At 44.2% G+C, this 25,031-nt stretch overlaps 1 long non-coding RNA gene across 1 annotated transcript in view; it reads left to right on the top strand.

The window, feature by feature from the left end:
• LOC124095065 (uncharacterized) overlaps window positions 1-24,718 on the top strand; it is a 31,181-nt gene extending 6,463 nt beyond the window's left edge. The window contains exon 3 of the long non-coding RNA XR_006852409.2: window positions 24,157-24,718. This is a non-coding gene — a long non-coding RNA (uncharacterized LOC124095065). The remainder of the gene's footprint in view (window positions 1-24,156) is intronic.
• The last annotated feature ends 313 nt before the right edge of the window (window positions 24,719-25,031 follow it).

The following is a 25,031-nucleotide window of genomic DNA, read 5'->3' as shown; positions in this document are numbered from 1 at the left end:
TAATAAAGGTAAATGTTGAAAATAATGAGAAAGAAAACAAAATAATATAAATAAACCCAAATATGATGCTTTATTAAAAAAAATTAATTACATGGACTCCCCTCAAGGGAGTCCTTCCTTTTTCAAAGGAAAGGAAAAAAGCAAAAACATTATTAGAAATAAGAAAGTAGTTACAGGGGCCAGGAGTATAGATCAATGAAAGAGCATATGAGAAGTGCAATACCATGGTTCAGTCCTCAGAACCAAAAAATAAAAAGGATAATTTCTAGAAAAATATACATTACCCAGGTTGTCTCAATAATAGGTAGAAACGTGTTAGCAGATAAAGAACCATAAAAGAGTTGAAATGGCAATAGATGATCTGCCCTTAGAAGGACGGCTTATTCCACATTGTTTCAGAGAACCTGCCAATGCAATAAGAGAAGAAAATGAAACAAGTGGCTTATGTGAAAAAGGAGACCAATACAATTCCAATCACTCAGGTCCTCAAAAATGCCCAGGCATTGTGGTGTAGTGAGAATGTGTGTTTCTCTGTCATTGGTTCTTGGGGCTTCAGCAGTGCAGCCAGCTCCTTGGTACTTCAGCCTTGGCTCTGTGTGGTTGGGGGATGGAGAGGTTTGGGAGTGGGTTGGGGAGATGGTCAGAGGTCTTCTTGCCACCCCACAGCCACAGTCCAGCATTTCTAGGAGAAGGGATGCCTACTACAGGAAGGCATGGGCACCCAGCATCCCTTCCTTGTCTTCCCTGGGCCAGTGTCATGGCCCCTGATATATGTTATGGCATATTCCTCTCCCCCTGCAGGCCACTCATGTAGTTCCCCAACCCAGGGAAATCTCTGAAGGTTGGGAAGGAGCTTCCTTCCTCAAACCATTTTCTCTCTTAAGGGATTGTATTTTCCAAAGCTGGAAAAATACTTGCAGCCTTCCCTCTCTGGCTTCTTTACTGAGATGATAATGATCAAGGAATGGCTTAGCTGCCTGCATTGGGGGAGGGTAGGAGAGGATGGGGATGGGAAAATAACAGGTGGGGGGAAAAACATGGGTTAGTATGTAAAACTCTCCTGTCACATTTTTAATTGTAATAAATAATGTTCAGTTACTCTGCAAAATGTGTAGCAATTTATCCTCCCATCAACAGTGACTGGGGTAGGTGTCTACTGCCCCATATCCCCACTAGCTCTGAATGTTGCTGCTCTTTTGAATTTTTATTACAGTTGTGGATGCTGTCTTCATTTGAATATTCCCAGCACAGGTTTTTTCACATACTTATAGGACATTTGCAGCTCACCTTGTATGAATTTCTGGTCCTATGTAGGTCCATTTTTTTTCTATTAGGGTTTTGCATGTTTATTTTCAATTTGTAGGTGGCCCTTTGTTTATTAGAGGTCAAGAAGGCCTGGTAAGTGAGGCTGAGCAAATGAATAGGGATAGATCACAAAGGGCTGAGCTTTTGGGTTCTTCCTGAAGCAAGGGGCAGATCAGATTGACTGAAAGACCCAAGGGCTCAGGATCCCACAACCTGAGGATGGTTCAAGATTTGGGGATGGGAGAGAGGAGGACTGTGCAAGATGGGGGGCAGGTCAGCTTTATGGTTGGGTGCTCAGAAAAACAAAGTAAACAATGAAATTAGTGCAATAAAATACAATAAAAAGTAAAATACTAATGAATTGAGAAAATATAAGACAAAGGCACCATGTCCTGGGGTAAAACGTTTCATGTTTCCACACCCTGTCCTGTGCTTCCTCCCTTTCCAGCCCACAGCAGTCCTGTGAGTGTGCATTAATATTCCTGTTTAACCAGTGGTCCAGGGAAACCAAGAGAGGCAAAGTTATCCAGTGGAGAAGGAGGAGTGACAGAGCCAGGAATGACTCCACGTCACTGTCTTATGTATTGTTTTCCTTCATTATACAGTGGTATAATGTGGAGGGTTGGTTCCAGGACCATCCTGAGGTGTCAAAATCCCTTAAATAACCCCCCCCCCCAAATTCCTTATATAATGGTACAGTATCTGCATATAACTTTTGTACCTCCTCCCCATACTTTAAATCATCTCTAGATTACTTCTGATACCTAATACAATGCAAATGCAATGTAAATGGTTGCTGTATTGTATTTGGGGGGGAGGGAATGACAAGGAAAAGAGTATATGTTCAGTGCAGATGAAGTGGGGGTGGGAATATTTTCCATCTGCAGTTGGTTGAATCCATGGATGAACTAAAAGATACTGAGAGCCCAAAGCATTGTTTTACTTCATTGTTGATTCTTTCCTAAGCACTGGAGAATAAATGTGTTCAACTGCAGATTTCACACAATAGGTTCCCTGTATGGGCTACCAGTGAAGCCCTAGCTTCTGATCCTAGGCCTTTGGGCCTGGCTGACACGCCCTGAAGTCTGGTGGCATGTGGCAGCCCCTGGAGCTGCACATGCAGCTGTGGGGTCCTCCAACCTATCCCTGTGTTGGCTGCAGGCTGAGGGCAGCAAAGGGAGGCAAGGACTGGGCACAAGTGCACAAGGCCAGGTGGGCTTTCTATGGCATGACCGAGGCTGTCTTCTTATTAGCAGTTTTTGTACCGCTAACCTTGAGGCACTTTATGCTTTAGCTCCTTAAAGGCTACAGCAGGAACCGCCCTCCTCACTTTCTCTGGCTCTTCCTCCATCTTCCGCTTGAACTCCTGGAGTGCCTGTGACTCCCGGGGCTTCAGTTTCCTGGTCTGTAGAATGAAGTCAGGCTAGAGGGTCCCGGGCACCCCTGACTTCTTGGCCCCAGTTTCCTGTTGCAAAGGATCATTTCGCCTTAGCCCCAGGTAAGTTCTGGCCCCAGCAGTGCATTGCTCTGGATAGCAAATGGCCTGACGAGGCCTCCAGCTGCTCGAGGTGGAAGCCTGGCTCTCCGTTCCTTTCTCTGCATCCCAGACTTCCACAGAATCCACCCCAAGTTAGCTCATACTGTGCCCGTGACTGCTTGAGGCCTGCACCCACTCTTAGCCAAGCGCATCATTTCCAGCACGCCGGGCCGGGTCTGGGCGCCATCGGGTATGGGGTTTGGTGGGGGCCCAACTTGAGCCTTGGAGCAGGGAGACCTCAGGCAGGGTCGCGCTCTGCCATCTGCCACTCGTCTGAGCCAATTTCCTTGGAGGTCGAGTGAGGTGACAGATCCCCCGCCCTCCCTCTCAGGCGTGAAACTAGAGGCGTATGAGATGGGCTGGCCAGGGGTCGGGGGAGCGCTCCCAGGGGCGGCTGGCGGGCAGGCGAGCCTCTCCTCCGGCAGCTCCCGGGGACCCCCAGCCCCGCGCCCGGTCCCCGCGGGGGTTGATTGCTCGTCGGGCTCCCCCGGCTTCAGCCCAAGCCAATCAGCATGCTAGCGCCGGGAACAGCATGAGGCGGCGGGCCCCGGGAAGCGGCGGGGGCTTCTGGGCCGACTCTGGTGTCCAGAGTTCCAGGCTGCGGGCACCTCAGGTCCGGTAGGCGGCAATCCTGCTCCCAGGGACGCGCCGCGGGTGGCCTCCACAGGCCGGTGCCCTGGCCTGGCTCCCTCCCAGCGGCCCGATCGCAAGGCGTCTGCTGCCATCTGGTGGCGGCTCTCGAGCAGCTGCGGCACAGCGCGGGGAGGCCCGGCCCAGGGCCCTGGACCAGGGTTTGCAGATCCCCCACCTAGAGCTTCGCAGACCCGAGCGACAGGAAGCTCAGCGCCTCCACCTCCGGTGCTGTTTGGTATTTTCCAAGCAGAAAGCGAGTAATACATGTCGCCAAGGAACATACACAGTGGTTAGCGCTTGGGTCAGGCTCGCCACACCCCACTTGGGTGGTTTGCGGCAGGGCCTTTTTCTTTTCGGAATCCCATTTTTCTCATCTGTAAAGTGGGATTAGTGGAAGTGCATTCCTGGAGGGTTTGCAATGATTGCCTGGGTGTATGCATGCGAAGCTCTAAGCACATGGCATGAGCACGCCTAATACTTAGCTGTTGCTCCCGTAAAACCCCATGGGGACCGCCTCAGACTCTCACCAGGGCAAAACGCGGGCGATATCATGGATTTTCTGTTTTCCCGTCTGTAAATTAGGAGATGCCAATGGGCTTGCCTCCATTACTAGATGAGGTAAAAAGATGACTCAGCCACTCTGTGGACAAATCTACCTGGCATCGTGGGTCTCCAGGGCCTTCCACCCGCAGGCTCCCAGAAGATGCCCTCCTGCAAAGACTAAGCCCAAATCTGGAAGCTAAGCCCAAATCTGGAAGCTCTGCCCCTGGCCTCAAGTTTTATGGGCAAGGCTCACCTTCTGGGTTACAGGGGCCTGAGTAGCTTTTTTTGGGGAAACTTCTCTACAGAGTCACAGACTAAAAGTCCAATCAGGAATTGTTTCTCTGAAACTTTTCAAACAGAGATCCTATCCCTTTTATAAGATGATGGTAGATTTAAGGAAAATAAATACCCCTTTGAAAAGAAGAATTTATTTGGATCTACTGTCCCTGAGACCCAGAATGGCTCTTAATTTTAGGAGGCATGCAACTTTAATTACCTCTGAGTATGCAGCAAGAGGTGGCCTACAGAACTGGGTGTGACAGCCAGGTACATTCTCGAGGAAGCAAGATGTCTCAAGCAGCTGCTGATGCTGCTCTGCCTGTGAAAAACGTAGGCTCCAATTCAAAGGTATCAAATATTTGCCTAGCTGTTCAACATTTCTTCAAATAATATACTCACTACTAATTCATATCTAGACTCGACGTCTTCATCTCTCTCAGGCCTCCCTCCTGGATTAGCTGTCTTGTCTATTCTGGGAGAAAGTTGTCCTACATTCTAAAAATAGGATGTGAAGCCCGGACACTGGCATGTACAGTCAGCAAAGGCTTTATTTATTTATCTTGAGAGCCGTCCTCTGGGGACAGCTGCAATGGAGCCTGAAGACACACTCATCAAACAGCCAGTTGTGGGTGTTCAGGTGCGTAGAGGAAGCTGGGAAGTCTGTGCTGGCTGCTGCATTCCAAAAGAGAACATGGCTGGGTGGAGTGGGCATGCTTGTAATCCCAGCAATTGGGGAGGCTGAGGCAGGAGGATCAAAACTTTGACGCCAGCTTCAGCAACTTAGTGACCAAGACCCCAGCAAGTAAACAAGATCCTGTCTCAAAATTAAAAATGTGAAAGAGCTGGGGAAGCTGTGCTCTGCTCCCAAGTATGCCCTTTGAGCTTTGAGCTTTGAGCTTATAGTATACAGGTAAAGGCCTCTCTTCTCCACCTATGGGTCCTTTCCCCTCAGCATTAGAAGCCCAGGAAGTTCCGGTATTATCCAGGATCTAGCAGGATTTAAGGGATTATTTACAAAGAGGGACACTGGGAGGAAGGGCAGAATCTCTAGGTCTAGAAGCAGTAGGGCTGTTCTCATTCTGGGGCTGCAGACCAGGTGAGGCATGGTTACCTGAATCTGTAGGTCTTAGGTGGCTGCAGAGGAACAGTGACCTCTGGAATAGGGACCTGCAATTTGGCCACCCCAACTACACTCCTGTTTTCCTATCCCATCTCCTGTCAGGGTTAACCCACTCACAAAGCAGAATGAAACTTCCACATGGGGAATATCTTTTCTGTTGGGGCAAGGTACACAGAGCAGGTGGAGAAGGGTGCAGAGGGGTGTACAGGGTGGAGGGGAGATGGACAGCTCCTTCTCTCAGCTCCTCCCCACTACCTTCGACTCCTCTGTCTCTGTGCCCTCACTGTTCTCTTTCTGTCTCCCCATCTCTGTCTCTCACTGCCTCACTTCCCTCTTTCTCCCTAGTGACCTCCTTCCCACTTCTCTGTGCTGCAAAGGAGCTGGGGGTGGGTGTCATCCCCCTTTCCCAGGTGACCTGGTCACACTGGAGCTCAAAAGGACTCTCTGGTGTTGCCTGCCACTGCCAGAGAGGGGGAGCTGCGAAGGCCTGGGAATGACTTCATTTGATTCTGGGCTCTTCTGTCTCTGAGCTGCTCTAAATGAAGCCAATCAGGATTACTTTCTTTTCATTACTTCAAGGACTTCCTCATCCACCTCCTTTCATCCCTAACCCTGCTTTGGCCTGGAATTAGCAAGGAGGAGTTAGTTCCCTGCTCCTGGCAGCTCCTCTGGCCACTGTCAAGCCCTTATCCAGAGCTCCTACTGTGTGCCCAGCTGCAGAAATGATTTAAGGGTGCTAGCACGCAGTCAAGAAGGAGGCAGGAGGGGTGTTCCCACAACCGATTCACTCAGTAACCAATTCACTTAGTCCCCTATTCAGTCAGTTGTTGGACAGGATTCATGCAGGGTCCATGCCAGCCAGGGCATAACCAGGTATGTTTACAGCAATGAAGGGCCCAGTCTCATCTCTTGACAAAGCAGACAGGAAGGCTGTGTTACATAAGGGAGAAGCCATTTGAGTGGATAAGCCTCAATTTCCCCTTCCATTACACAGAGATGGCAATTCATATCTCACATGATTGCATAAGGGTAATAAAGCTCACAGAGCATTGCTGATATTATTAAGTGACATGGACTTTGGCCCTTCCTCCTTACCCAACATACACAAAAGGTCTAACTTTTTGAGGGTGGAGTGAGAAGGCAACACAGAGAAGGGGTGAGGGTATAGACTGGAGACACCAGGGGGCTCGGGCACATCCCCTGGAACAGACAGGGTCTTGGACCTCCAGCTTCAGCTCTAGTTTGAAAATTGAATAAGATAATCCACAGAATGAATATCTCTTCTGTGAAGAACGTCCATTTGTGAGGGAACCCATAATAACAGATCTCATCATGATACAAAGAAAATCTTACTCTCCTAATCTTGGAATGATATATACAGCCAGCTAATGCAAAATGAATTTTCATGTTATTTTTGCTTATTTTTAAGTCCATTGGGTGCAACGTGGCTGATCGCTGTTCTGACATTTTTCTTCCCTCATTAAGAAAGATGCCCCTGGTGAGTTACCTGTGCTGGGCTCAGAGCAGAAAATAAATATCGCTGGCATCCACTTTCCTATGCTCTCTGGGTGTAATTAAGAAAAAGGCACCTGCAGAAGAGCAAAAGAATAGAGTAGAAAACGGGCTAGTGGTACCATTCACAAGAACCAAGTCTTTAAAACCATCCAGATGTCACCCCTTTGGTGACATCCTTCCAGATCAGTTGGTGAAGGATCCATTTTTGAACTTTAACACTTCCCTTCTGATACTTCCTTTCCATTGCAATTTTGGTTTTCTCCCTTATACGTCTCTCCTCCTTACTATACTGGATGGTCTTGTTCTTTCCTTTTTCCTCCACACCTGTTTTTCCTTTGGGGGACTCACCGTTCAGTGGCAAACCAAGTGATTTGGATAGAGGTACCCTCTGCCTCAGTGGAGGAGGGGGCATGTGTCTGGCCAATGAGAGGCGAGAACCGTGGGCTGGCCACCCTGATTGGCTCTGGATTGGGCAGTAGGATAAGCTGAACGAATCCGAATGGATTCGCAGCGTGTGAAGGGAACTACTTAACGAGGATCTCTCCTTGTGGGAAGTCTTCCTCAAGCCTGGAGCTACCGTCATCTTTGACACAACTGGGGAAAAATTGGGAAAGAAACCAAATTTGAGGACAACCGAGCCGATCATGACAATGAGTTTTAATGTCACGGTTGGAGTCCCTGGGTCCACTTCTCTGCTGACCTAAGTCACCCCCCTAAGGAGCTGTGGAACTTTCCGCTCACTCGGTTCCTAAGCCCTGCACTGCCTCTGGCTGAGGAAGCTCCAGAAAAGGCAACAGTCCCCTTACCCTGGGCACAGGGGCCTGCAGTCTGCTTGGTTTTCAGTTCCCAGGGACTGGTGTCCCAGAATCCCAGGGGGATTCTGCTAGAGGCAGATGGGCCAATTTGGCCCTTTCATCATTTTAATGCCCCAATTTCCTATTTTTTTTTTTTTTGGCCCTTTCGTCATTTTAATGTCCTAATTTCCTATTTTATAGGTGGAAGTGGGCCATACATGGTACAAGAGGCTTCAGTGAACTAAAGCCCATGGTACTTCTTCCTGGAAGAACTGACCCGCTCTTACCTATCCCTGGAAACCCTGTGTGCCTACATCACTTCATAATTGAGTTGGCCCACTTGATTTAGGACATATTTGTCATCTTCTCACTAGACATTTGTCCTTCACCTTTGGAAAATGTAAAACCCTTTTCGGTCTGAATCTCTCATCTCCACTTTGACCCTCTTTTTCCTTTCCTCATCTTCCCCTCTTTCCTTCCACGACTTTCAAACTGTTCATTAGACAGTGAACATCTATTAGGCCCTGAGCATACACACACTCCCTGTCAGGCTTCCCTGACATACACTTCCTGTGCAACTTTAGTTTCCATGGTTATTCTTTCTCGGGGTACACTGTTCTTCTCCTTCTAGCAGTTCTCATGGTTTATCATTGCTAAGTGTTTGTTTGTTTGCTAGATTCGCTGCTGTCTCTTTACAGTCACTGTCACACTCTTCACACCATCAGCTCTAAAAAGATGGATACTTTGACTGTGAGCATCTATTAGTCCCTGGGCATGTACACCCTGAGTAGCGAATTCCACGCCAGCCCATTTAACTGCACTAGCATATAACTCAGAGTTTGGCACACAGTTGGCCTTCAAGAAGCATCTATGGAATGACTGACTGGGTGGGTGTAAGTGTGCCAAGCCCTGGCCCCAGGACACTGAAGGGGAACCAAGCACAACCTGCTCTGGAAACTTCTCCCAGGAGGCTCAGACTCTAGTGGAGTGAAATGGGATGGGGGTGGGAAGCCAGACCTCCAGAGCGCTGTGGTGTGAAATGTCCCATGTGCAGATCAGAGACATAGCCCAGAGCTCTGAGAGGCAGGCATCAAGCCTGCCTGCCAGGACTGTTCCTTGGGTAGATGCTGGTGGCTGAAACACAGTGAGTTCAGCACAACTTAGAAATGAGAGGACAAGAAATTCTCTCCAGTGCTTGAACATGTTCATCATCTCCTGCTTTGTTCTCTAGTCCTGAATTTTCAAGTTGAATTTGAGCTCCCTGGGACAGGGATGGGTTGTGGTTTCTCATCTGCCACACATCATTTGGCACAGGATTGGGCTAAGGGCAGGCATGTAATAAATGCTCATTGTCATCCATAAGAAATGGCTTACATCTCCACCCGTGTCCCAGTGTCCCAGATGCAATGTCCAATATCAGATTTGGGGTGGGTGGGGGATGGGCAGGGTGGCCCCATGGATTATTTCACATCAACCCAGCTCCATACACAACAAAGGAGTGACATTTTCATGCCAAGAGTTCATTTCAGTTGTCCCTGTGTTATTTACAGAGACTCCTGGTCTTTGGGTTCCCAAACATGGGCCTGGTGACAGAGGAGTGGTATGGGGCTTTAGTTATGGGTTACAATTCCAGCTTTACTACTTTTTAATGAATGGCATGGGTAAATCCCTTAACCTCTCCCAAGCCTACTTCTTGCACCTGAGATATGGGCATACAAGCCATGAGAGTTGGAGAATGAGGAAACACTTTGATCAATAATGAAGAACACTGCGTGGCTATCCCAAGCCCTGGGTAGAAGGCACCTCTGCCACCTCTGGAGCTCTTTGCCTTGATTGAAGCAGGTAGCAGCTGCCTTGTGTGGAGTGTGGGGCTTTCTGTCCTCCCCATCCTGAGCCTTGTATACTCTTGATGCTCAAAAAAGTATCTGTTGAACGAGGTGTGAAAACTAATAGGACACCCAATCAACATTTATAGAAATAGCAAACCCTTTTACTAACTTCCCCAAACCCTCCGCCCTTCCTCCCTCAGCAGCATTTGCCCTGCTGGCAAGGAGAAGGGGCCTTGTTTAGTCCTGGGGACAAGCCAACCAGAAAAAGGAGGCCGCAGATGCGGGACTAATCGTGCCCTCAGATGCTCACACATGGCTGCTTCTGGCCCTCATCTGACACTGTGGTCCCTCCTTAAGCAGTTCATCTTAGCCAGGCTCTGGTGGAGTCTGAGATGGCAGGGGGCTCCCTGCATTGCCTCCGCCCCCCCTGTGCCGTCCAATAGATGGGGAGTTAGCAATTCATAGACGCAGCTCTGCTCTGGTCACCTGCAGACTTGGCTTGCAAATGTGGGGCTGGCGCTCTGAATTCAAGATGCCCCATAAAGGCTTCATTAGTTGGTGCTGCCGGGAGCTGAGTCTCACAGGAGCCAGACAGGTCTGTGCTCAGCCAGGGCTGGAGCAAAGGGGGAAGCTCCAATTTTAAATCTGGTAATTCTGACATCAGTCCAGTCCCATGCTGCAGAGATAAACTGGTCCAGTCTGCCATCTTTTCGGATAGTTCCTTTTAAAGTAGAAATAGTCCAAATTCAATGTCTCTGATCCCTGATATTTGAGGTTAGTTTTCTGGTATTGTTTTTAGACAGGAAAACTGGCTCTGGAAACCCAAATGTTATAGTTATTCACATACCACTACCCCCACCCCCCAAGCCCTGCTTTTCAAAATGCTCAGAGAACTTCTGAATTTGCCTAAGAGAGGCTGTTTTTGGAGTTTGTTCCTGTGAGTTTTAGAGAGCTTCACCTTATTTTCTCTTTTCCTTTAAAAAAAAAAAACTGACAATTTGTCTCTTTTCATCTTCCCAATAGTAGGGGAGTCTGGCCCTTTGCTACAGGCTGGAAAATGAGGCATCTGTATTAATTGGTACTGACAGGCAGCAGGCAGGAAATCCAGGACTAGGATTCAGGTACCTTACTTCCACGTCTGGTCCTACCACATTACTAAGGAATTCTAGGAAGTCTCTTTGCTTCCATTTGCTCATCTGTAAAATGGGAACAGTAGTAGTTCCTCCCCTGCTTGCAAGATGTGAAACTCTTCAGTGCAGACTGGATAAGTACAGAGGTGGTTGTCATGGCTTCAGAGATGGTGCAGCAGTGAGGGTAAGCATGTGAACTCTGGAGCTAGCTACCAGTGCGGGAATTTTCCTCTTCCCATTGCTGGTTGTGTGACCTTGATGGAGATACACTATTGCTCCACACCTCAGTCTCCTCATTTATAAAATGGGGATATAAAAATAGCCCTGACCTTTTGTGAGGATAAAGTAAGTTAACAGGAGATCAGTTCATGTCCATAGGTGTGGCTTGTGCTTGATAATGTTAGCTTAGTGTATGGTCTTGACCTGGCCAGTCAGGGTCCTCTTTTCCCATGAAAAGTTTCCTTCTCCAGCTCTTGACTGCAGGACTTGGCCCCTGAAGGGTTAGGAGAAGCCTGAACCAGTTCTAATATATTAATTCATTTAAAAAAAGGCAAGGCAAGGTACACAATTTTGGTGAAGTTAAGCATTTAGATATGGCAGGTAGATGCTTTAACACAGACATGAAGTCTCCTAGAAACCCTCACTGGCCACAGTCACAACAGTCTGCATTGAAGGTGCATCAGAATGGAGTGGCCAGGCCAAAAGGCTCTCTGACTCCCATAGTTTGGTCCAGCTCATTATAGTTGGAGGGGCAGAAATAACCCTAACTCTGTGTTGAGGTAAAGACACAAGGAGCGGGAGGATCCACAGCTCCTGGAAACCCCTGGGGGTGGCAAGCGGTGTTTGGAGTGCTGGCTGAGGTGGCTGCAGTGGGGAAGCAGGGCAGGCACCCTGTATGGGGTGTGTCAGGGACAGTGGGAGGTAGTCAGAAGCAGCTGCAGGCCAGAGCCTCCTTGCTGGACTGTCCTCCTTGAGAAGCAGTCCCTCCTCCTGATAGCCTGAGGGTTGTGTAGGAGCTGGTAGGGGTGTTTTGAGATGACTTGCAGTTTTAATGATTCTTATACAGGGTCTTCAAAATACTAGTGGCTCACTCTCCCTCAAATCCCCCTCCCCTCACAGAATACGGCACATACAGACCAGTCAGGGCCTGGCCTGTGTACCAGGACATATCAGACACACATTTAGCCTGAGTGCTGATTGTAGAACCCAAACCTAGGCCAGGCAATGCTCCCTGAGGGGTACTGAGCAGGAGGCTGAAGCCCAGATACATACCTCTCCAGTGTGGCAGAATAGAAATGTCAACTTAGGAAAACGAGTGACAGGTCAACTCTCCAGAATTTTCCAGACAACAGGGACACAAAGAAGATTTAACTGCAAACCCAGTCAACTTTAACCAAACACAAACTATAGGCCAGTCTCTGGCTGGGACATTATCACTCCCACACTCTTGGACAGTGTACCAATTTTTTTTTTTTCCTCATGTACTGGGCCAGGAAGATTCTATGATTTTTTTTTTTTTTTTTTTGAGTATTGAGTCCAGCAGGGATACCCTGCTGTTCCGCATTCTGCCCCTCTCGGGTCATTACTAGGGAACTAGAATAGATCATTAATTTCCAGTCATCCTTCATTTCAGGTGGAGGTTCTCAAACTCAAGCATATGTGAGATTTATTAAATGGAGCCAGCAACCCTAAACAACATATACTGTCTCAGTGTGTGATTCAGGAACTTTCAGGGGGATTCTGGTAAGCTGCAGCAAGCTTTGCAGGGACTCAGGCAGATGGGATTGATCCTTGCACCCAGCCTCCCCCAGTCATCTGGGCCCTGCCTTCCCTTTCAAAGTCACCTTTGTCACAGACACTGTCTCTCAATTACATACTAAACTTGTTCCTGGCTTGGAACTGTGACTCTTGCTCTACTTTATACCTGAAACATCTCCCCAGATCTTTATGTGGCAGGTCAGTTTCCATCCTTTAAGTCTCAGCTCAAGGGGACTTCTTCTGAGGAGCCCTCCCTGACTTCTGAGGCTAAAGAAATCCCCCACCCACATGGTACTTCTCACATCTGACACGCCCATACTATCTCTTGTTTATAGAATGCAAATTGACAGCTAAAGCTATTACAGCACCCACAGCAGTGCTGGGCTGAATTGATTCCCCATTTAAGTTTCGGGTTTTTTTTTTTTTCCCTTGCAGTACTAGGGATTGAACCCAGTTGTGCTCCATCGCTGAGCTACATCTCCACTTTTGCTAAGTTGCTGAGCCTGCCTGGAACTGACAATCCTCCTGCCTTAGCCTCCCAAGTAGGTGGGATTACAGGCACGAGCCACTGTGCCCAGCAAAAAACTTATTGTTCTTGATAAACACCAAATGACAGTGAGTAAGTTCCTCTGAAAGTTCAAGATAAGTTTAGGATGGTGCTTAGAACTGACCACATTAGCACAGGACCCATATAGAAGGCTCTGAGTTGCCCTACCTATGTTCCTTTGAATTTACTGTCCCCTTTGAGCAAGGGTGTCTTGGGACAAGCTCAGGTGCAGAAGCCTGCTCTGCTTGTGTGCAGAATGTGTGGGAAACACCAGAGTCAGTGCCCTGGGGAACAAACTTTAGTCAATGATGGACAGGACCTGGTGGATAAATAACTCTACTGGCTTGCCCTCAGGATGCACAGGGCTGGGTCAGCTTGGTCTCCCAGAGGTCCCTGTGGGTGAAGCTGCCAGAAGTAATACCTGCTCACTCATGTGCCAGTTACTGTACTGGCTCTCTCCCCTCCCCTGCGTCAGTGACCCTCCCTACAGAGCCCGGAAGAACCGTCCCTTTGCTCAGCGTGTCCAGTAGTCTTTCATTGAGGAAGACAACCTCTGCAAAGGAGGCACCCATGTCCTAATTACTGGACATGGATAACTTGCCTTTAGGAAGAGAGGAGACAGTTGGTGGTCTTCAGATCTCATATCAGGCCTAAGGTTCCTGGGGATGAGGCTCCTTTGGTTCCCTGGCTCCCACCCCACAGACAAATTAAACTGAACAAGGTAACAAAAGTTGTCACTTTGGAAAGTCTTATGGCCAACGACTGCATGAGAGATGAGGAAGAGGAACAGGGCAAAGAGGCGAGGTTCCTGGAGAAGCTAAGGCCCAGGGAACCAGCTCCACCCAGAACAATCTCTCTGAAGCCAGGATGCAAATGACAGTCACTGGTGGGAGCAAGAAAGTTTCGCTACTCCTCCCTCCCAGAGATATTTCTAAGAGCTTTATTTTCTTGCCAGTTGGCTAAGAAGCAAAAAAGGAACAATAGATTCAAGCTGAAATAATTTGCATTTATGATGAACACAAGGAATATCTACCTTGCATTTTCCTAAAAAAGAAAAATTAAACCTCGTTTTTAATTAACTGATAAACTATTAATCAAATTTTTGCAATGTTAGGTGACACATTATTCATTTAGATAGAATGACTGTGAACTTAAACTAATCAAATCTGATTTGCCCACATAGGCTTGATTGAAATACATTTTAACTAGCATATACAAAGAGAAAATCTTGGATTTCTTACCTAATCTTCAGAGTATACTGCTGAGTTAATAAGGGCAGTTTTTTTTTTTTAAATGAGACCACCATTTCTTCATCTGCATATCAAAATCAAGAGGAACTTAATTGCAAAACACATATTCCTGAAATCTAATCATTACACTGCTTTAGGGTATTTTATTGAAGCATGTTAAATTATGGACAGAATATTAATGATGGAGCTAATCAAACCCAATTAGTCACTTCTAACAATAGTCACATAAATATACAAGTCAGGTACTAAAGTACTGTAGATATGATGTAAAATTGTTAAAATATTAAATGTATGGGATATTTATGAAATATTCATGTAGAATTTAAAGCCAGAAATTATTGGCTAAGTCACTTTAAAGACCACAAGTTAGGTAGTGTCCTACACTATTTGACTAGAATTCGCAAGTTTTCACATCTTCTTCAGGTAAATTTGAATCTAGGAGATTAGGGAGCCTATAATCAATCAATCAGCAAATTTTAATAGACGACTTACCATATTCATGACTCTGTATTTCACTCTGGCATCCAGAGACTTTTTCAGTCTTTTGTTTTCTGACTTTTTTCAAGGCCTTTTGGTAAGGCAGTTCTGGGGTCTGCAGACTTCGGAAAAGCTGACAGACTGGTGGGTGAAGTTTTGCGGGTCTGGGAATTTGCAGTCCACGATGTCTTCCACCTCTACTCTCAGTTTCAGGGGCAAAGCAAGATAAGGCAAGGAAGCTGCTGCCTGGTGGACCTCCTCCTCCCCCATCACTGAGGCTGCAGAACAGGGGGCTGAAGGACCTAGGGAAGTGCCCAGCCTTGGCTTGTGAGGAGTCTTGGTGGAAGATTCCATACCTGAGCTGAGCTAAAGCAAGCTGGAGGCACTAGACCTGGGATTCCCCTTCCAGGCCCTGGCAAAGATGGCCCTCTTGCCTCATGTTTTGGCTGCCTGGTCCCAGCCTCTCCCATTCACACATGCAAGGCCAGCATTTTCACCACTGGAGGCTCCCAGTACCTTCCTCAATCAGGGAAGTTGTCAGGCCTCACAATTCAATTGATTGGCCCTAGTCCTGTTCTGGTGTCCAGATTGGATCTTCCATTTCTCCTCCCAGTGCTTTTTCCACTCTAGCAAGTATGCCAGGTACCTCAGCACTGGGACATAACAAGCTGGCTGTCCTGACCAGTTGTGGTCAAACATCCCAAGTAGAGCTACAGGACAGAGAGGAACTAGGGGACACAGAGGAACTAGGGGACAAGATGGACGTCTTATTCACCCATCCATCCATCCATCCATCCATCCATAAACATTTACCAAGTATAAATATGTCCCCAGCCCTGTGCTGGACTTTCCCCAAGCTTGGGGAGCACATAGTGAAGCAAACTGTGCATCACTTTTCCCCCACAGCATGTGTGTTCCTGCTTTAGATGAAGGGCATCTCCATTGTTTTCTGCGGGGGGTGGTGGTGCTGGGGATTGAACCCAGGACCTCCTTATTCCTGATAGGCAATTGCTCTACCATTCAACTATGCCCCTCACCCCCTTTTATTCTATTTTATTTTATTTTTGTTCCATAAATAATAATTATAAATATTTTGGGGGGTACAACATGATAATTGAAAATATATATATATATATATATATATATATATATATACACACACACATAGTGTAATAATCCAATCAGGATAATTAGCATATCATCTCTCTATATTTTTTTATGTGGTGAGAATATTCAATATTCTCTCTTTGCTGGGCACAGCAGCAGCACTTGCCTATGGTTCCAGCTATTTGGGAGGCTGAGGCAAGAGGATTGCTTGAGCCCAGGAGTTTGAGGCCATTCTGGGCAACACAGTAAGAACTCATCTCTAAGTAAATTTTAAAAATTTAAAAAGTAAATTAATAGCTGTTATTTGATTTTTATTGTTTTGGCACTGGGGATTGAATCTAGGGTGCATTATCACTTACCTACATCCCTAGTCCTTTCTATTTTTATTTGAGACAGGGTCTCACTAAGTTGCCCCCAGGCTGACCTTGAACTTGTGATCCTCCTGCCTTAGCTTCCTGAGTCACTGGGATTACAGGCATGTGCCACCACACCACCACTAAGAAATAAGTGCTGTTTAAAAAAAAAAAAAAAATCTTCTCTTCTAGCTATTTTGAAACACAATCCATTTTTGTCAAGAATACTTGTTATCTTTTTGTCTTTTTGAGAATAGCCATTCTGACTGGAGTGAGGTTACATCCCATAGTGATTTTGACTTTCATTTCTCTGATAATTAGTGACATTGAGTATTTTTTCACTTACTTGTTGATCATTTGTATGTCTTCTTTTGAGAAATGTCTGTTCAGGTCTTTTGATGATTTTTTTAAACCAGATTATTTGTTTTTGTTATTGTTAAGTTGTTGAAGTTCCTTGTGTATTTTGGATATTAACCTCTTATTAGATATGTACTTTGCAAATATTTTCTTTCATTCTTTAATGACTCTTTACTCTGTTGTTTCTTTTCTTTGCTGTGAAAAAGATTTTTAGTTTGATATAATCCCTTTTGTCTATTTTTGCTTTTGTTGCCTGTGCTTTTGAGGACTTAAAAAAAAAACCTTAGCCTAGACCATGGAGCTTTCTCTCTCTGTTTTCTCCTAGTAGTTTCATCGTTTTGACTCTTAATGTAATTTGAGTTGATTTGGTGTTGAGAAGGGGGGATATTGTTAATTGAACCCAGGGGCACTTAACCACTGAGTCACATCCGCAGCCATGTTTATTTTTTCATTTTGAAACAGGGTCTTGCCAAGTTGCTGAGGCTGTCCTTGAACTTTCAATCCTCCTGCCTCAATCTCTTGAGCCATAAGTTGATTTTTTTAATATGATGAGAGACAGGGTATAATTCCATTATTCTGCATGTGAATATCTAGCTTTTCCAACACTATCAAAGAGACTATCTTTTTCCCATTGTGTGTTCTTGGCACCTTTGTTGAAAATTGGTTGGCTATAAATGTGTGGATTTATTTCTGGGCCCTCTATTCTGTTCCATGGTCTACATGTCTGTTTTTATGCCTGTGCCATGCTATTTTTGTTGATGTAGGGTTGTAGTATATTTTGAAGTCAGTATGATGCCTCCAGCTCTGTTCTTTTTACTTAAGATTGCTTTGGCTATTTGAGTCTGCTGTGCTTCCAATACAAATTTTTGGATTTTTTTTTCCTATTTCTATGAAAAATATCACTGATATTTGATGGGGATTGCATTGAATCTGTAGATTTCTTTGCATGATATTCATTGTCTTTGAAGAACTCCTCTGCCTCCACTTTCCATCTTTATGATCCTTCCTGGTCCACCCCAGGATCCACAATGGGCATGTGACCCAGGCCTGCAATGGTCCACTCCACCCAAGTCCCTGAGATTGGTTCACAGGTGGGCACATGAACAGGGAATCATCCTTAGGCTTTTGCTAGACCTTTCCTGAAGGGGTTTCCTGGGGGAGAAGAGGTCAGGGCCATTATATGGAGAAAACTCCTGGAGGCTGAAGCCAACCCAGGGACAAGAAGGACACACCAAGTTTTTAAGACATTGATTAAGTTCCTGAATCCTGATCTACTTGGAACTTTCCAGTTATCCGCTAAATCTCTCCTCTTTTTTTTTTTTCCTTTCGCTTCTATGAGTTGTTTTTCTGTCACTTGCAGCCAAAGGGGTTCTCGCCAATAAAGGAAGGACACAGAAGTGAGGCAGTTTAGAGCCTCAGCAACCCAAGGACAGGGCCACATGTGGTGTTAGCAGCCAAACACAGTCTTTCAGCTTCTGCATCTTGGACAATGGAAGACGGCAAGATGAAGGGAGTCTGGTGAGAAATCTGCTCCTGGTTCCTACGCCCCCCTCCCACTTTTCCCTCACCAGTGCTGCGGATGGAAGCCAGGGTCTCATACACGATAGTCATATGCTCTCCCACTGAGCTAAGTCCACACTCCTGCTCCTGAAAGACTGACAGGGCTGTGTCTTCACTCTATGTGATCAGTGGGGGGTGGCAAGAGTATAGTCACCCTTCAGGTGAGGGCGTTCATGGCCCACCATGTGGCTGGATGAGAAATCATGGATGCTCAGAGGTTGATATATGTTAGCAAGTTTATGTGCCTAACTAGTACTGAAAACAAGCTCTTTGCTGGGATGGTGCTGCCAGCAGGGATTCCCCTTTTGCCTGGCACTAAAGGCTCTCCATGGGCTAGCCCCAGCCTACCTCTGCAGCTCTAGTTCCGCTGTTCTTGATGGACGTCTCAATCTGCTATAAGCTTTCACACTATCTGGGATGTTCAAACCACCTACTTCTAATCACCAAGGAGAGGGTAAGGATCTTGATCTTAGTACATGTCTGTGACCTAGGTCCCCTATCAGATCATGAGCCCCCGAGAGCAGGTAAGGAGTGGGCCTATGCCTTCAGCTTCTTGGCACATCAGGAAGGGTTTGTTGGAGGGACAACTGTTTTGTTTTTTTTCTTTTGAGGGACAACTTTTTCAATGTTCTGTAGCACTCCACCCTTTGATTCCCAAACCAATTTCCAGTTAAGATTCAATCATGGATTGGTATATGACCAAGGTTCCTGGGCTGTTGGTGCATATCTATAGCAGCCTAAGCCTAACTTTGGATAAGTACTAGATGTACTTTTGAATAAATTGAAAATCAGATTATAAAAACAAAATTATAAACACAAATTAATTTTTTCATTATTTCTGCATTAAACTTTTTTTTAAAAAGAAGAAAGAAGTAGCAGGCAATGTACTATATACTATTTCCATTGCCTAATGATAAACATTTTAGTGATTTCCAGTCAGTGAACGTCCTTCTACATGTGTCCTTGGCACACAGGTGTGTCTATCTCTAGAGTATATATCTGGAGAACAGCATCATCTTCAACTTTGCATTCCTACCATAGTACGTGAGAGTTTAGTTTCCCTGCCTCTTCTCCAACATTTGGTATTATTAGGCAATCAGCGTCTCTGTCTGTGAAATGGACATAACAATGGCTAACCCATGAGTTTCAGATAATGTGGATCAACTCTTTCAGTCTCGTTAGATCCAAAGCTGATGAGCAGGCTGATGTCTCTCTCTCTCTCTCTCTCTCTCTCTCTCTCTCTCTCTCTCTCTCTCTCTCCCAGGTATTAGGCCTGAGACAGCGCTTTCATTTTTCTTGAAAGGTATGAGCCTGCATTGATGAGATCAAGGTAGTATTTCAAGTCAAGCAATTTCTCCTGAAGCTGGGGCAGCATCCTGTCTCCCCAGGCTTTGCTGCAGCCACAGCTGGGGTACCCACAAGGAAGTCCCACTTTTCCCTTCCAGGAAGCTGAGGAGGAGAGGGGAGCAGGGGAGCAGGTGTGGCTTTCAGAGTTCTGTTTTGCAGGGTTGGATTTCTGGTGTGCAGCAGAAATTACACCCCAGCGCTTCCTGCCCATGCTTGGCAAGCCTCCACCTGCTCTCAACGCAACCCAGGTCTGCCCTCTCCCCTTAGGGGTACTGGGTGGATCCACAAGGGGAAACAGGTTTCAGGGTCAGGGCAGCTGACACCACCACAAGGAAGCAGTGAGTCATCAGAGACATACCTGGAAGGATGATTTATTTCTGCCTTAGACTCCCCAGTGGTCCAGCCTTATCTCTGTTTTGCAAGGCCTCCCTAGCCCCAAAAGCTGAACACTCTGCTTCACTCAAGATAGGAGAGAACCATTTTAGCAACTGAAGGAATTTTCCTGGAAGCTTCGGTCCCCTTGGATTTCTCTGGGAATTTCTTGAAGTTTATTTATTAGCATTTGAAGCACCATCAAGTACCAAATCACAATAAAATTTACCATTTTAAATGGAGTTCAATGAAGTTTGGCAAATGCATACACCTGTTTAACCAGACTAATAAAATACACCTTTGTGGTGGGCTTGGATCCTATTTATCTAATGTATAAAAATGCAACTCTTTGCAATCACTGTTCAAGAAGACTGATGTCAGGGGAGACTCATACATGCTGGCTGGATTTTAACCAAAATATTTGCAGAGATGACAAGTTGATCGTGGTGCATAGTCACTGGAGAGCACCATGATTTAGTGAGACCCTTTCTCCATCTGGATCCACATATCTTTCTGAACTGCTTGTTTAGTTCTCAAAACCATTAAACCAAGTATCAAAATAAAATGAATTTGGAGCCAGGCTTTCAAATTGCTGCATCACAAAGTGTTTAATCAAAATTTTTGAAAAATAATGTAGCATATTTAATCACGTTGCCACTCACTAAGAATATCATAATTAACATTTGGGTGAGAGCAAAAGGGTTGTACTGTTAATAAGTTATTTTAAATATCTCATCTCTACCTTATCCTTAAAATGCCTATTTCAAGGGGCTTGGGTTGTAGCTTAGTGGTAGAGTGCTTGCCTGGCACGTGTGAGGCACCGGGTTCGATCCTCAGCACCACATAAAAATAAATAAAATAAAGGTATTGTGTCTGTCTACAATTAAAAATATTTTTGAAAGTGCCTATTTTGTATATATTTTGTTATAAACATAGTGAAATAGTACAAGGATGTTGGTGGCCCATCTTTATTTGGACCCACTAACAGCAAACCTGAGACAAGGATTTGGGTGCAGGTGGTTTACTTGGGAAGGGATTTCAGGAAGCACGAGAGATTATGAGGGTAGATGGAGTTTGGGATTTTTTTTTTTTTTTTTTTTTGTACCAAGGATTGAATTCAGGGGGCATTGACCACTGAGCCACATTCCCCAGCCCTATTTTGTATTTTATTTATAGACAGGGTCTCACTGAGTTGCTTAGCACCTCGCTTTTGCTCAGGCTGGCTTTGAACTTTCGATCCTCCTGCTTCAGCCTCCCGAGCCCCTGGGATTACAGAGGAGCGCCAACGAGCCCAGCCAGATTGAATGCTTTCATGATTGATTTACTTAACTCCACAGGACCCTCTGAGAGATCATGTAGATGGCATCCAAATTGTCCTGTCTAGGGATGGGGAAGCAGAGATATTTGCCCCTGGCTTCTGTTTCATTTTGGTTGAGTTGCCCGGCAGATGTCAACTTCTTGGCGCTTCCACACTGCCCTCCAAGCAAGCTTCTGTGGGGCTGGAAAAAGCCTTTAGTCTAAACAGCAGAGAGGAGCAAAAGCTGGCTGTGGGAAGCTGTCAGGTTGTATGGGAAATGTCCGCCACAGCTGTCAGTGAACTCAGATGTGGGCTAAGCTATACGGAGGTGGGCCATCCACGGCACTGGTTAAGAGCATTTGCTACAGAAATGTTAAAATTTTGACTGAACCGGATGCAAAACCAAAAACTAAATGGAGACCATTTGTCTCAAGATTATTTAGAGGAACTAGTGCCTGACAATAACTGGTATTTTATTACAAACCCCACCCTTGTTATTAACCATGAAAACCTATGGTTACCACCCACCGACTTTCCCTGGCACCCAGTCGAGATTATTAAATGGGTGAAATCTATCAGATTCTTAAGGATCAGATAATAATCATGCTGCTTAGAGTGTCCCAGAGTGTAGAAAAAGACCTACTATGTCCCTAAATGGAAAGACTTATTATTGGAATGATGGTCATTCCCTTTGGATTAGTCTACAGATTCAGTATAATTTCAATCAAAGTCGAGGGAAACTCATTCTATCAAAAATTTTATGCCTTTCTTCTAAGAACTCCTGAAAGGCACCCCTTGATGCCTTTGAATTTTATTTTTTTAATCAAGTTAATTGAGGTTTAATTTCCATACAAAAACTGCATCCATTTAAAGTGTGGACTTTGATGAGTTTGGCAGATGTGTGACTCCTGAAAGGAGCCCAATTGAGGTACAGAGCATTCCCATCGTCCCCCAAACATCCTCGTGTCCCTCTGCAGTCCCTCTCCCTCCCTCCCTCTGCCCCTGGCTACAGCAGTCCTTGATCTGTTTTCTGTTGCTAGAGATTCGTTTGTGCTTTGTAGATTTTATATAAGTGGAATTACACATTCTTGAAGGCCTGGAATCTTACACTCAGCCTCATTATTCTGATATTTATCCACTTGGTTCACTCATAGATATTAGGAAGTATGGATATACCATAGAAAAAGACCTTCTATGTCTTTGGATATACCATACTTCCTAATATATTTATCAGGTCACTGATTGTTTGGGGACTTATGTCATTTGCAATTTTTGACTAGTTGTGAAAAAAAACAATGAACATTTATGTATGATACCTATTTATTATCTCACAGTTCTGAAGGTCAGAATTCTGGATGTAGTGTGGATCAACTGGGTCATTTACTTAAGCATTTCATAAGGCTGAAATCAAAGTCTCGATTCTTATCTAGAAGTACTAGAGGGAGACTTCCATTTTCAAGTTCATTCATTCCTTGTTCATTTTGTTTCCTTTTATTTTTTTATTGCTTTAACTATTGCAGCTCATTTGTTTTTCCACATATGCTTTAGAATTAACTTGTCAATTACTATGAAAAAAAAAACCCACTAGAATTTTTACTGGGGTTGCTTTTAATCCATAGATAAATCTGGGAGAATTAACATTTCAACAATAGTGAAATTCCAGTCCATAAATATGGTATATTTCTCTGGTTTACTTAGGTCTTTAATTTCTCTCAGCAATATTCTGCAGCTTTCATTGTAGAAGACTTGCACATATTTTGTTCAGACTAAACCGTTTTATGCTTGCTGATGCTGCTTTAAATATTTTTTAAAATTTTATTTTCTATATTTTGCTTCTAGTATTTGAAAATATACTTAATTTTCATATATTATCCATGTATGTTTCCACTTTGTTAAATTCCCTCATTAGTCCTAATGATTATTCTTTAGATTATTTAAACTTTTAAATGTAAACAGTCATATAATTTCAAAGAGATTCCTCCTTTCCAATACTTAGGTAATTCATATTTTATTTTTATTGCATTTTATTTTACTTTACTATATTTTTATTTATTTTCTGATTTATTGCAATGGCTAAAACTTCCAGGACTATATTAAATAAGTATCAGGAGCAAGCATTCTCAACTTGTCTCAGATCTTGGGGGAAAAATGTTTATTTATTTCATCATTAACAATGTTTTTGTTGTTGGTGGTGGGTGTTTTGGTTTTTTGTTTGTTTGTTTTGTGCTGTGGATTGAATCCAAGGGAGCTTAACCACTGAGCCACATCTCCAGCTCTTTTTACTTTTATTTTGAGACCGGGTCTTGCTAAGTTGTTTAGGGTCTTGCTATATTGCCGAGGCTGGCTTCAAACTTGAGATCCTTTTGCCTCAGCCTCCCAGATTGCTGAGATTATGGGCATGTGCCACCACACCAGGCTAGAATGGTTTTAACTGTAGGCTTTTTAAAAATTATTATTTTTTTTTCTAGTTGTTGATGGACCTTTATTTTATTCATTTATTTATTTGCAGTGCTGAGACTCAAACCCAATGCCTCACACATGCTAGGCAAGTGCTCTACCACTGAGCCACAACCCCAGCCCCCAACTGTAGGCTTTTTGAAGGTACCTTTGTTCAGATTGAGGAAGGTCCCCTCTCTAATTCTATATAGTATGCTAAAGTTTTTGTTTGTTTTATACTAAAAAAAAAAATGTTAGAATTTGTCAAATGCTTTCTTCATTTATTGAGCTGGTCTTTCTGCTTTATTCTGTTAACATGGTTAATTAGATTGATTTCTAAATGTTTTGTTGGATTTTGGTGTTAGATTTTGCTGGTTGTATGTGTATTTGGTGGAAGGGTTATATAATATTATTGCTCTCTCTTCCTTAAAGTATAATAGGATTCACCAATGCAGTCGTTTGAGCCTGGAGTTCTCTCTGTTGGAGTGTTTTTAACTACCAGTTCAGTTTCATTAATAAATATGTAGGAGTTCTTAGAACTTATTGCATCATATATAAATCTTGGCAAGTTATATTTTTCAAGGAATTTGTCCATTTTTTTCTCTTGTAGTTTTCATCAGTTTGCCTACTGTTTATCAATTGTACTTATCTCTTCAAAGAACTAAATATGGAAACACCTGTGGAGCAACCAGAAACCAACACAAAAGACCAGTCCAACTGGACCTGAAGCTGGAAGCCCCATAGAACATAGCCTGGATGAACCAACTCACAGCCAACCTGCAGACCAGGAATAGGAAGAGATGATGGGGTTTGGGGATAGTTTTTTAAGCAGCTGTATATGACTAACTGATAGAGCTCATGGGTTTATATAGCAAATTGATAGAGTTTATACATTTTATTTAACCAACTCCCTACAGATAGACAAATTGAATTATTCCAAGAAAAGTTTGGTTCATTTTAAAAAACATTTCTATAAGATCTATTTCTAGAAGAATTGCATCAAAGAGTTGTACTCTTAAACTTTGAAAACATATTACTCAATTATGCTCACCAAAGCTATGCCGATTCACGTTCTTATCATCAGTTTATAAGCATTTATTTTTCCTCCTATCTTCCAACACCGAATATTAAAATATTTGATTATCAATCTAATAAATGAAATATAATATCTATTTAAATTTGCATTTCTTTGAGCACTAGAGACTGAATACTTTTCCATATATGGATTTGTCATTTATTTATTTTTTCTCTGAATTTTCTCCTTCATGTTCTTTGTTCCCTTTTATTATAAGTATTTGTCTGATTATTTGGAGGAGATTTCTTTTATATAATGGCTCAATGTTAATTTTTTATCTGTTAAAAGTATTGCAAATATTTTGTTTAATTCTGAAAATTTTTAAAAAGCTTTTTTTTTTCAGTATCTTTTACTAAAGAGAAGCTTAATATATTTGCAAGGTAATATTTTTCTTTATAGCTCTATATTTG

The sequence above is a fragment of the Marmota monax genome, unplaced genomic scaffold, assembly GCF_021218885.2.
Source record: "Marmota monax isolate L192 unplaced genomic scaffold, Marmota_monax_Labrador192_F-V1.1 WCK01_AAM20220418_F8-fsc00101, whole genome shotgun sequence".
NCBI lineage: Eukaryota > Metazoa > Chordata > Mammalia > Rodentia > Sciuridae > Marmota > Marmota monax.
This window is presented reverse-complemented; position numbering and strand designations above follow the sequence as displayed.